Source organism: Macrobrachium rosenbergii, chromosome 3 (assembly GCF_040412425.1).
Source record: "Macrobrachium rosenbergii isolate ZJJX-2024 chromosome 3, ASM4041242v1, whole genome shotgun sequence".
In the NCBI taxonomy this organism is placed as follows: Eukaryota; Metazoa; Arthropoda; class Malacostraca; order Decapoda; family Palaemonidae; genus Macrobrachium; species Macrobrachium rosenbergii.
The window spans coordinates 69,548,140-69,562,098 of NC_089743.1; the positions used below are offsets into that span (position 1 = coordinate 69,548,140).

General features: G+C 39.7%; 1 protein-coding gene across 3 annotated transcripts in view; it reads left to right on the forward strand.

Moving 5' to 3' along the window:
• The first annotated feature begins 2,536 nt into the window (after positions 1-2,536).
• Positions 2,537-13,959, forward strand: part of LOC136825244 (RING finger protein 141-like) — a 68,601-nt gene continuing 57,178 nt past the window's right edge. The window contains exon 1 of one of the 3 annotated variants that reach the window (XM_067081305.1): positions 2,537-2,690. The gene's annotated coding sequence lies outside the window, so the exon portion shown is untranslated. The remainder of the gene's footprint in view (positions 2,691-13,959) is intronic. The other 2 variants (XM_067081294.1, XM_067081285.1) reach the window with 2 other exon arrangements.

Genomic DNA, 13,959 nt, shown 5'->3' on the forward strand with positions numbered 1-13,959 from the left:
GATTATTGTTGGTAACCATCTGATGTTGGGATGTTAGTCTTTTGGATGTTTGCGATCAAGTTCAAAGTTCATTAGCAAATATTGATTTTCTTAAACCTATATAGTTTTAGTCTTCATACTCTTACGAAGTATGTGTCAAGAATGTATGGCGCGATCAGGGTTTAAAATCACTAAGTTGACCATGCTGCATTGCAGGTTTTCTTTGATTACTGATAAATGATAGACTGTTATCAAAATTTCTTATAATTATGAGTGATATTAGTACCAGATTAAAGTCTTGACATTAGAAATTTTCTATGCAGAGGATCTCATTAAAAATAGAAAACTAGTAATAATAACTACCTATTATCATCATAGCTGAATAGCCAATATTCTTATTCATCCTGGTCATCGCACAATCCATTTCAGTGAAATTATTTTCTTTCTGCAACCATACAGAAATAAGACATAACAAATAACTGAAGTGAAATGAACGGGGCACCATCACCCCTAGGCCACTGCTAAGAAAGGAAAATACGAAGAGATATTAAGTATTACAATAGTTCTTATTATAGTAGTGTTCTCAGTCAGATGGGTTATAGAGGGAATTCTCAGTCAATCTCATTCATGTAGTATCATATTTAATCGATCACTACTGCTAGGCCACATATGTTCTCATACGCCACTATTGTTCTTGGTGACTCATTTTACTGAAAGACCTTTCGCTAAGGATAACTGCCATCAAAATAAGATAAACCAAAACTGTTTAAACAATGGGAAAGAAGTCCTTTACATCTTTAACGAGAGTTTAAAAACTTCACCTAAGTGAATCAGTTCAATATCAAGACACCCATTTAAGTCAGTCTTGTACTTGTCAACCAAAATTCTAACTGGGTATTTAATGCATCCTGCTGTTAATACCCTCAGAAGGTCTAGAAGTCCAGGCAGACAGTCGTCCATAAAAGAGACCACATAAACGTGGCCTTGATTAGACCCAAATAGTAGTTTTCCTCTGTCGTGGGTCCTCTTTATTGAATCACTGATTCATGGCTCCTAAGTAATCTACCTTTTTCGTAACTTAGCTGGAAGGGATTCTTGTTACACATGTAGCACTGGCAGTATTTTTATATTAGCTATATACAGAAGCGGTAGCTTTTGCATTGCCGATTACCATTCAAAGGCAAATTTTCTCTCGTGTAACTTATGTACATTCTATCTGTAGCCTATAGTTTTGAAAATGCTACAAGCAAATGTTAATGAGCTGCTGTGGATAAGGAATATGTTTAAGTACTTAGCCCTGCCGCGATTTTTACGAATAAACTCTGTTTCAGATATCATTAGATCGCAACATTTAATGTTTCTTCTTAGTAATACTGCGGTCAATCAATTATTACGTCAAAAAATGTATAGCTAATTTTCTCCAACATTGCTCGGTAAAGTGGCAGAAACTTGGTAACTTAAATAACGATAATGTCAATATCTCTTTCAAGTATAACAACTATACGGGAAATTTGATATGTAAGAAGAACAGCGAAAAAAATGCCAATGTCATTTTCATCACTTGCCTTGATTGCAACTAGCTTTGTGTGGTGGAGAATGGTTTGGGACTAGAAGTTAGATCAGACGATAACAGATGTGTACTTCATCGCTACCATTTCTATCACAGGTTCCCTCTAAGTCCATGCACGTTACATACAGTTTTTCCCTTAAATTTTTGGTCGTCTCGCACAATTGTTTCATGATAAAACACTTGATCTCTATATCTCTTCTTGGTTTACGTCCACACTAGTAAACCTCTAATAATCTTTCTGTCACTTGATTTTCTCTCCCAGTTGACATACTGCCTAACAATCTCTTTATACTGAATAATGCTGTCAACTCTTACATTCAGATCCATAGCCTCATCTTATTTTATCTTGTCTCATCTTCCATGCATAGTTTACGAGGGCATCAGAATCCCCCCGCCCCCAATTTGTCCTCGGGAAGCCCCCTTTATATTAAATGCCATACTTTATATTTTTTCTTTAAAACTTTCTTTTTTATTCTATAACTGTTTTTGAGTAGACATGTCTTCACTTCTTGGATTTATTAAGTTCTCGCATCTTTTTAATTTCAGGTTACTTGCTGAATGGTATGGATGTCATATGCATAAAAGTCATCTTTCTGATATTTTTGTTTCATCTTAGCTCCATTAATCTATATTTAGATGATGTTAGATTGTGTACCTACATTAAGTCTGAGACACGCTGATCACATTGTTTAGTAAAATTTTCTGATATGTGGATACAAAATTTGACTGGTGGTGGTTTGTGTAGATTAAACTGGCTTAAGCTAGCGTAGGACTCTCAAACAAGACAACATATGAATATGGTGTTACATGAAAGTGGTTGGGGTGCGGGTATTACCCTTCGGAGTGACGCACCAACTGAAGCGTAATTTGATTACATGAGTTTATTATATAGACAACTTTATCGTACATTAGGAGAGAAAAAAAAAGAGACTATTTATGTTTACGATTTTCATAGATTTATTTGTTGGCGAGATGTTTGATGAAGTTGTTTGCTCCTTTCATAACGAGGCAGACGATAACAACATCATCCATCGTAGTCCGGATTCGTAGGATAAAACGCATAGATATTTATTTCGTTTCTAATACTAACTAACCACATGATATTAGAATGTATTAACAGATTGCAGTAGTCCTAAAGCATGTGAGTACTTTTTAAAGATGTGTGCAGTTATAACATTGTTGATTACGTTTTATTTTATGCTGTTTCCAGATGTTTTTAGTCTAGTCCTTAGTGCAACCCAGTATACTGCAGCTGTATCCCTGGCTAATTGCGGGAGGCGACACATTAACTACGCATGAAGTTGTTAAAGTTTAAGAATATTTTTAGCTTAACAGTACCCATGTTGCAACGCTTCCAAGATGACGTATGACAGGTAGTAATTCGGCGCCATTTAGGCTATGCATGGCCAATTCGCCAATCTGTGGCAGGTCTGTAAACAATGGTGATTGGTCGAAGGCTCTAATTGACAGCCTAATACTATCGTGTCAGCTAAACATATTCTGAGGCCAGTTTGGCGAAAGCATAAGTCGTTTTGAAGATCTGTGAATAGGCCTAATCTTTCCGCCTCACGTATAGGGTGCTTTTTTTTTTTTTTTTGCTAGTCTAGTTGAATGTTGCTGAAAAAGTTATTTGTTGATGACGTAGGCTATTTACCTATTTACGCATAAGAGAACGTAGGTATTATTTTATAAGTTGCTTTTTGAAAAGAGCTCTTCATTCTCGTTATTTTGAACTCCGTAAAACTCTGCACAAATTATAAAATTAAAAATGAGTCAAATTACGACTTATAAAGGTAAGACAATCCCCCTCCTAGCTAATACGTAAATAATATATTAGAAGTGAGGTAATTTCTTAGAATAACGTTTAAAACATGTTTGGTCTTAGAGGATACCATACAAAACTATCATCATTTACATGGATATTGCATAGATGGATAGTTGGTTTGGCTTTTGGACACTGGTGAATAAAGATGGAGACTGTTAGGTAGTAGGCAAGTGGCAGAGCAATGCCCTCTTACTTTTCAGTAACCCATAAATCTTTTACTATTTTTGATGCTGTTATGTTAAAAAACTTTGTGATATTTAAAGATATTAGGTTCATTACATTTAATGTTATGTTGCATTTGCCCAGTAGGCTATGGCAAGGAAACTTGAAAAATGAATGTTTAGGGTATGTTCACCAATTATTGTGTCATGGTTGTTCAGCATGATAGGGAGACTCAAAAGGGTAATTGTTTTATATTCCTCCTCTTCCTTGACATCTTCCTCCATACTATCCTCATGTCTTACTCATCTTCATATTGACAGAAGTGTAGGAAGAGGGCAATCTGGAAGGCTGCCTTATGCAGTGTTAAGAAGTCTTCTTGCAGCTGTTGTGCTTTGTATTGCAGTAAGAGCAACCTAAAGGTCACTTACGTGTCTTGCAATTATGAGCAGTGTGTTTGGATCAGTCATGAGTTGACCGGTGCACACAAGTCCACTTATGATTGATCATTGTGTGAGTTCACTCATTCTCCCTGGTGTGTAACCCTGTTCACTCCAGGTCACCTGCAAGCCCTTTTGCATAGAGATCGGCATCTCACATCAGATGCCAGGCTTTGTATAGGTTGTAGGAGATAACCCTCTGCTTCTTATACACTTGACTGGGATGCTGAGGTGTCCAGGTGACAGTCTCTTGCCTTTGATGCAGATTGTTCAGCTATCGCCCAAGGCATATCTTATACAAGACTTCAGGTTTGCATATTCAGAAAAAATTAATATTATCCTGAATTTGCAAGGTTACAAGTCTGTCTACCAATACTAGTTGTTCTTATGGGAATATAAGCTTGTTTTAGGAGGGTGAGTAGGAGAAATCGCTGTTCATCTGCTGTTATCAAGCACTTTTTCTTTAGCCACTGTCAGGGAAGGATGTCTTGCTTTGCTCTTCTTGATGGGTTGTATCAGGTATGTTGAAACGGTAAATTTACAGTTTCGGTCAAATTCACATTTCCGATATAAAATTACATTTTCCCTAGCTTAAATAGTGTACTTTCAACGAATCTGACCTTTATTTCTACTGCAAATGATTAGATTTAGAGATACATGGCCGCCATGGGTACCGCTCTCAGTTTCGGGTGGTGAAAACGCGCGCCACGCGGCTTATGCACATTTTAAATGATTGTTGCAAGCTCGTATGTTCTGGCAAGTGGTAATATTGCGCTGCGCGCACTTGCCACAGGGGTTACAGGGAACGAAATTTTACCCCTAACGTCTAGTTACAGTTTCGGTGAAATTCACGGCCGAAACTGCAATGTTACCCTTTTCGTTAACCACTTCACTTACCTTAAATAGATGGTAGTACTAAATGTTCACGAAGAAAGGTATTCACAACCTGTGGAGTTCCATTGTAATGTCCATGGAAACGACCAATAGCCTCAAAGTAAGACAGAGAACACCCACTGCAGACGTGCACGACGGAATCCATGGCAGTCAACTGAAGCGCACTTTTGTAGAAAGCCGGCTTATTCCAAAATCGCAGTTAATTGGATATTCTTGAAACAAAGAAACCAATCAGGTTTCAGCATTTGTACCGTACTTATAATTCATAACGAAAAACAAAAGACGATTAGGCATTTTTACCCACAATACATTGACAAAAAACAAAAACGCATCAGCAGAAAAACTGACATGGCAGCATAAACGCATCCTTGCGATAACAACAAGGCACAATATTCATCGGCAAATATCTCCGTAACTCTTAATTTGCGGAAGATGCGAGTAAGTATTTCGTATGAATCATGACAAAAATATACGATAGCAAGTAAAAAAATATTAGATATCCGAATTTGACTGAAACTGTAATAATACCGTTGAAACTTTCTGCTTTAAATTTTTAAACTCATAGCACACAACACTTCTTTTGGACCAATTTTGTAGAGTTGCCATAACTTAACCTAATGTTTTGTGAGGTAGGCCAGTTTAGCTCTGTTTGTGTACTGTAATATGTTACCATTGTATTTCATTTATTATAAGCTGAAAGACAGTAGCTTAGCTTATTAACACTGTAGACTTGGTTTGAACAGACCTGTCAAATTCCTTATTTAATAAAGAGCCATCTTCTACTATCCTTAGACCACAGTTAATAAATATGAATGTCAAAAGATGGATCATTACCAATTTGTATTTTTGAAGGCCCTCATTCAGTTCATTTCAGATCCCAAAACACTGGTGTTTCATCTTTGAGACAGAATAATATGAAACATCTGTAATATGTACAATTTATATGATGCAACTCATACTTAATAGCAATTGTTCCTACAGGCATATAAACCAATCCTTTTCCATAAGAATATTCATCATCTTTACCTGGCAACAGTTGTTTGGGCTTGGTAGCAAGATGATTAATTGGCAGTTGGTAGATGAGAAGAGTGGTCCCCCACTTAGCCTACCTGCCATAAGACAATATTTTTACAACCGTGGTTGTGATAAGATTTGCTCTTTCCTGACTACCTTGTAAACCCCTGTACAGGGTACTCTGTTGTGAGTTTTACATATATTTTTGTTTTCATAATAGATGTTGCTTTAAAGAAAAGTGTGAGTGAGCAATGAAGGTTTGTACTGTGGATCCACACCAGTTTTGTTCATTCTGTAATGTAGAACTGGCAGCCCAGATTCTCATGCCGAGGAGTGGGTTGGCTGGTCTCCTTCATGGACGAATTTAAGCAAAAAGACATTTGGGTCACTGCCTGAGAGGGGTGGAGAAATACTCTGCCCTTGGCACCCACAGAGCCCTTACAGATCTTTCCTGTCGGGCTGACCTCCCTTACTCCCTGTCCTGCCTCTTCTGCTTATTCACCTCTAGCTCAGTCTGAGAGTGATACATACATACTCCTAAATCTGATGATGTAGACTTTCCTGCTGTATCTCCTCCTGGTAATACTGTTTCCCCTGTACCAGTCCACACTCCTTAGACCACCTACTCCTGCTCCTGGCTTTCACACCTCTGAGCCCAGTCGCTTCACCAGCATGGAAAATAAATTTGATCAGAGAATCAGTATGGTGGTAGTTATAGTGCCCAATTAGGGGCATCGATGCATGTCCTTATGGTGAAAGTGAAGTGTTAGTGGAGGAGGTGGCTGTTTGTCCCGCTGATTCTCTTAGGCATTGGTCACTGCCATACTCCCCTGAACCAGGGAGGAGGCATACCGTTAGCCCAAGGGAGATCAGTCGGGTCTGCCCATGAGCAGTCCCCCTCAGACCAGCCTGTTGCATCCCAGGTTGTGTCAAGAGACAGCCACTGAAAAGGTGTCTCGGACGTGCATCAGCTCTCATCCAGTTTGGAAGATTCTTCACTGTACAGACGTTGCCAGTGGCGTTTTCCTGACGAATCACGCCCCTTGAAGAGGTGTTCTTCTTCTAAGGATCAGGCTCCTCAACTGCCCAGCAAAAGGTTGAGGGAGTCTCCTCTCAGTCCTCAGCCTTCTTGCAGTAAGTAAGAAAGCTTTCGGCTGCATGGATGCCTGGCTAGCAGAGAAGAGGAAAGTCAGGAAGGCGGTCTTTTGTGCACCTCCTTCTCGCTTAATAAGGCAGAAGTACCTGTCTTATGCAGCTGGAGAAGCTCCATCCTTGGGAGTTGGAGACTTCTCCAGTAGCATAGATGCTTCTCGTCGTTCAGCTTTTGCTTTGGCCAGAATTCTTTTCACAACCTCGGAGTTGGACCATCTTCTCAAAGATATTTTCAAAGTCTTTGAGATTTTTAGTTTTGTAGATTGGATGGTAGGAGCTTTAGCTAAGAAAATAGAAGACTGTGTGTCCCTGCAAGAAAACTTTGCTTCGGACTGGCTGGGAGTACTGGGGTGCGCGGATAGAGCTGTAAGAGATGGAGCAGTAGAACTAGCTACCATCATCACAACGGGAGTCCTCAAGAAGCATGGTATTTGGGGATGAAGGATAGGAGGAATGCCTTCCCTTTTCCTCTATCCACTCTCCGTGAATAAGGGCAGTTGTACTTCTAGGAAAGTTTGGTGGACACTGAATCTTGTGTGTCATTAGTTGGTTTTTTATGGTTTGGCTAAAATGTCATGTGGTGTAGGTTAATTTTATCTGGTCTTTGTTATTCTATTGTACTGTGCCCAGGGCAAGGGCAATCCACATATTATGTGACCCATTGGATTTATTAGCTTTGGCAACCTGCGATTGACCTCCTACGTTGCAAAGCACCCACTCAGTAGAGGTGATTCTTGGCTCTACCGACACACTGCTACAGGTCGAGAGGAGCCACGACCAGAGGCAGTACCCGTCTGCTGTTGCTCCCTCACCAGGTAAGGTTACAACCAGCATTCCAAGATGCTAGCTAATTTGCTATCCCAAATTACCCCCCATAACAAGTAGTTTTTTGGGTAGTATATGTCCATTCATCCCACCTCCACTCAATGTGGGATTCAGCTATGTAATTATTTGGTAAGTTACTTATATAAAAATGACATTTTTATAATAAAATAAAGTTTTATATATACTAACCAAATAATTACATGATCGGAGCCCGCCCCCCTCCCCTCTCATGGACATAGAGCATAAACGAATTGAGCTCCTTAGCTAAGTTGTACCTATTCTTCCCCGATAGTGGGTGGGGCAATATACCTACACCTAAAACAAAAGAGCACTCCCGCGAATTTCGAATTTTGAGCTGCCACGTAAAGTAGAAACTGTAGCTATGTAATTATTTGGTAAGTATATGTAAAACTTTATTTTATTATAAAAATGTCATTTTGGTTGACATAAAGACTTATATAGGGTTGCAAAGACTTCAGCAACCTTCCATTCTAAATAAATGTTCAACTGTACAAGGCAGTTTTTATGTGAGTATACATGAGATATTTTAGTGAAAAACTATACACCAAGTGTGGCAGATGCAGATGTTATAGCTGTCTACTTCAAACTGAAGCATAAGCCTAACATAAGGCAGTGGTTGCTGTATGTGACACAAAATTTGTTTAAAGTGCTGTGAATCATGAGGGAACATTCAATGTATTCTAACTCTATTATGTTGATACAGCATGAGTGTCCTAGCATGGAGCATCAGGAAGAACGTGTCCATGATGAGGAAGAATGGCATGTGGAAGCCTCTGCTGTCATTCAAGATGTAAAAGATTGTGTTAGCCAGATTCATATATCATCTCTGCCTTCTTCAAATACTACCATTTTCTTCAACCTCACTACCAGGGAAAATAACACATATTGTGTAGAACTCACGGCATCTGGTTTCAGGTAATGGAAATTATAGACTCCTAGATAAGTTTAGACAAATTAGGACTGCAATTGCATTTGTATGTGTGTAAAATTCATGTTTAACCTTCTGACTATTAAACCTGTAAATTTGTAAATTAAGTTTAGCTTGAAAACTAAAATTTTGTCTCATTGGTGATGTCATAGAAGCAGCCAAAAATTACAGCTATGGAATTGAGCAAAGAAATACATTTCCATCAGAGCAATGTCCCCTAAAAATTTTGATTTCTCCAAAGTTAAAAACATTATAGTGTATATTAAGTTGATAAAAACAAGATTGAAGTACCATCTGATCTCTTTGTCCATTATTCTGATGTCACTGAATCCTAATGGATGATTAGGTGCTTGGTTCATTTTGATATAAAACATGAACAGTCTTCTTAGTGTTCTAGTAGCATATATTGGTGTTAAAGTATAGATGACATGAGCAAACTAAGTTAGTGCTGAATATTCATTTTCATATACAGTGAAATCTGCATATGATATTTTTAATGTAAGGCAACTGTCCTTCCTGAAAGTTGCATTTTTCCAATAGTATAAGAATAGTTTTGCCTAACTCTGCCAAGTCTACTCTTGCTGTTCTGTTGATGGAAGACCATTCATTTCTGATATTGTAATTTGTAACACATTTAAGATTTCACATCATCCCCATTAATCATAAGATGCCTTACATCCATATAGAGTAACCCCCGTCACTTAATTTATGTCAGCCAAAAGACGGCCTCAGTACCTATGCCCAAGCCTTCTCGTGATGTTTCGTATTATCCCATATTCCTTTGTGTAACTGCATAGTGTTCAAAGCTTCTCCACATCACTTATAAATTGCCTTTGTGACAGATTTTAACTTTTTGCCAACTATATGTTTGCTTCTGCTGTTTGTTTCTGTTTACCCACTTTTGTTTTGATATTGTTTCTTGTTAAGGTTACTAGATGGAATTTTTTAGTTTTTTCCTATGTACTGGGAATCAGCATATCACCTGCCTTTCCCTACACAGTTACAATGAGTATTTTCATCTCTCAATTTTGTTTCTCCTTTTTTTAACAGGAATTTATTCAGTCTTAGTTTCTTTTTCTGGGCTGGGTGTTTGTTCGTACAAAGATACAAACCATTTGTTTATATGAGGATAAAAAAAAAATATGGATAACCTTCAGCAACTGTTGGTTGGGTCATTGAAGCTTGGCAACAAGGTAGTTAATAGTTGCAGATAGGTGAGTTGTTGGGTACCACCAACTTGTCAATAATCCAGTCACCTTTTCTATAACCACCACCAAGTCTGTTGTTTCTGTTGTCATTCTGATACAGAGCTCAACTTGTTTTTCAACTTTGTGTTAATTACCGTATATACTCGTGTGATGTGCGATCTCAAGTATCATGTGATCCCCAAATTTTCACCCATAAAAATAATTTTATCATGTATCTCGTGTATCATGTGAGTTCCAATTTTGAGAGTGTCAATTCATAAGCTTGGTGGTTTGGCATGCTAATGGCTGACCTGAGTTTTGGGTGTGTGCAGCTATTCAAATTATTTTTCTTTCAAAATCCCAAGAATTGGCCATAGAAAATCGCAAGATTAAGAAAAAACCCAAGATAATAAAATAATTGTACATCTGCGAAGCCTTAAAGTCCTAAATAATCTCTCTCTCTCTCTCTTTCTCTCTCTCTCAGGAAAAGATGCTGCTAATTTGAGTCTCTTTAACCATTGGGGTATTAGCACATATGGACACTGTGTGTGTGTGTGTGTGTGTGTGTGTGTGTGTGTGTGTGTGTGTGTGTGTGTGTGTGTGTGTGTGTGTGTGTGTGTGTGTGTGTGTGTGTGTGTTGTTGTTGTCAGTCTTGTGGACTGTAAAGGTTGTGACCAGCTGGTAAACAGAAATGATTAAAGAGATAAACTCTCTCTCTCTCTCTCTCTCAGGAAAAGATGCTGCTAATTTGAGTCTCTTTAACCATTGGGTATTAGCACATATGGACACTGTGTGTTTGTTGTTGTCAGTCTCGTGGACTATAAAGATTGTGACCTGCTTGAAAACAGAAATGGATTAACATTCCTCAAGAGATTAAAGAGATAAAATCTCTCTCTCTCTCTCTCTCTCTCTCTCTCTCTCTCTCTCTCTCTCTCTCTCTCTCTCTCTCTCTCTCTCTCTCTCAGGAAAAGATACTGCTAATTTGAGTCTCTTTAACCAATAGGTATTAGCACATATGCACACACTGTTTTGTGTGTGTGTGTGTGTGTGTTCATAATGTTTTAAAAAATGTGTAGTACAGGTATTACATCTTTGGAAGCAAAAACAAACAAATTATGTTGTTGTCAGTCGCATGGACTGTAAAGGGTGTGACCAGCCCATAAACAGAAATGGATTAACATTCCTCAAGAGATTAAAGAGATGAATTATGTTTTGAAGGTATGTCAATGCAGCATTAGCAAATATCTTCTGAAGCAAAATAAAAAATTCTTTTGTTGCTTAAGAATCTCTGAACCAACAATTTTGCATGCAAAGTAATGAGAAGGAATTCATTCTATTCTTCTTGTAATCAATAAAATACATACACTATTAAAAACTATGTATTGCAATACACTCCCTGAACACCTGAACACCTACTAGCCGGAACAGCTCTCAATTACCAATCCCAGTAATGGGAAATTTTAACAGCCAGCATTACCAATTTTGCAGGTAAAATCTTGTCACTTGAGCTACCATAACAAAATGTTGGCAACTCTGGCACAGGTGTGTGCTGACACTCCTACATTCGTCAATTGCTTTTTCTTGGCACTTCTGGAAGGTTGTTTCCTTCTGCAGTGCAAAGTTTAATCCTGTTGCCCGACTCTCGTATTTTGGATTTCTGGTGAAGACCTAGATTGTATTTACCGGTTTCTTCTCCTGGATTTATGACTTTGGCTTGATTGCTGAGCTTTTTCTGGTTATTTTTGATGTGGAACATTTTTGGATTTGGATTCGCTGGTTCCTGGACTCGGTTGGTCATCATAGACAAGTCTTCTCTTGCACCTTCTACTACCACGCCTTCGGCTTCGACTTCGATTGCCCCTATGACTGTGGATGCTAGCGCTCATCACTCCTGTTCTTCCTGCAAGAGACGGATGAGTACCTTGAGACACGATAGACATTCAGTCTGTCAGGTATGTAGGAAGGTTAAGTGTGATGTGCAGACTCATTGCGATGAATTTTCCGATTGGATGGTAGAAGAGATGGAGGATTACATTCGTCATCGCAAGTTGTTGGCTAGTAAGGGCAGCAAACGGCTGTCAGATTCTTCATTGCCTCAAGTGTCTCAGGCTTCTGTTACAGATCAGTCGAAAGAGTTAGTGAGTTCAGAGGTAGTCAAACAGATAGAGAATAGGATTGCAAGTACAGTAGTATGACAAATTTAATAGCTAGTCTTTTCAACAACTTTCAGATAGGGATAATAGTAGCATTAGGATGTCTAATCCATCATCCTTTTCAGCTCCCCTGTGTGTTCCAGAACCAGCCCTAACGGGTGCTGAGGGTAATGGAGAACCGTAAGCCTCCAAGTGGGTAGGTTCTGCCGGCCCCCTCTGCACAGAGGAGGCAGTGAAGGACCCCCTCCCCCTTGTAGTGTTGATGATGAATTTAATGTTGGTAATGTTAGTCAGGATCAGGATCTAGGTGTGACAAAGACGGATAGGTCTGAGTTAGGTAGTGAGGAGAAAGTATTAGTGTGCAGAGTCATTCTCCTGGATGGGTTCCGGTTTCGGGTCCAAGTGGAACCTGTGCTCCGGCAAAAGTTTCACCATCACTTCTTTTTCGGTCTGGCTCAAAGTCTCAAGTCAGTGTTTCAGCTCCTGCAGTGCAGAATCCTTTTGCTTTAGTTCATAACTATCTTTCGACTATTTCTGAATCTTCTACTTTAGTTTCCCCCTTCTCTGTTTTTCCTACTCCTTCATCTAGTAAGGCAGATTGAGGTTGTCTTTTTTGGCTTCTAAAAGTGGTTTGTGTGACCGGCAATTGGATGTGGCGAAACATAATGCAGATTTGTTGGGTCTTAAAAGGGTACAGACTTTTGGTGAGAGGTTGTTTTTTGAATGTTTCTCTAACATTAGAGAGTATATGACACAGGAGTGTCCAAATTCATGTCGGATATGCTTCAGGATTATCAAGGGGGTCGGATTCTGTGTACTTTTTGTCCCTTTGTTCTAAGGAATCTTCTTCTTCTGGGTTACCTGTCGCTTCATCCTCCGCTCCCACATTCTCTGTTGCTCCTTTTTCTGTCTTCTCTTCAGTTTCTTTTTCTCCTGTCTTTCCTGCAGCTTCCACATCTTCCGCTTTCCCTTCCTCTTCGACTTTGGCATTTCCTCTTCTCAGGTAACTCCTTCTGCATCTGCTGTTCCTCTGTCTCCTGCCTTTCCTTCCTCAGTACATGCAGTCCTCAGTTATCGGCTGGGGTTCCGTTCTGGGGGTGTGATGATAATTGAAAATCGGCGATTTCCGTCGATTTTCAGGGCTTATCGGCGCCGAAAAGCTCTGATTTTTGGTTATCGGCGCCGAAAATTGCCGTAAAACTGGATCGCCATTAACCGAGCCTGCCATTAACCGGGAACTGCCTGTACAGTCGTCTTTGGTAGGATGATCTTTCGGTCAGGTGAAAACGCAGTTTCGGCAGAATTTGGCCTCAGGCGTTCCATGTTCCAACCCTTTGGGTATGCGCGACCCCTTGCTTCCGCATCAAGTGGCTGTTCCGGTAGTATCAGGTATTTCACAGTGTTTGCCCGTCACTTCTAGTTCGGGTTTGTGCTCTGCTGTTTTGACTGGTCTTGCGGTACCTTCCCCGAGTGGCCTGCGGCCGTCATCTCCTGCATTTTCCGCTGCGGATCCTCCGGGTGTAGCTTCTACCTCTTTCATTCTCCCTCCTTCCTCTTCGTCTTCTTCTGTCCCTCTGCAAGTGGTTTCATTTGCGCATCCTCCCCCAGGGTTTAGCAATGCTGGTTTGGTTCCTCTCACTCGTCTTCCCTTCGGTAACAATGTGGATTTGGCTCCGGGTTTCTTGGTTCCTCCCTCTCTTCTTCCTGGTGGAATCAACAATGTGGATTCAGCTCCAGGTACCTGGTTAGGTGTGGGTGTTCAGCACTCTGGTTATGGTGGTCCACTTGTAGACTCTTTGTTGTCTTCTGGGC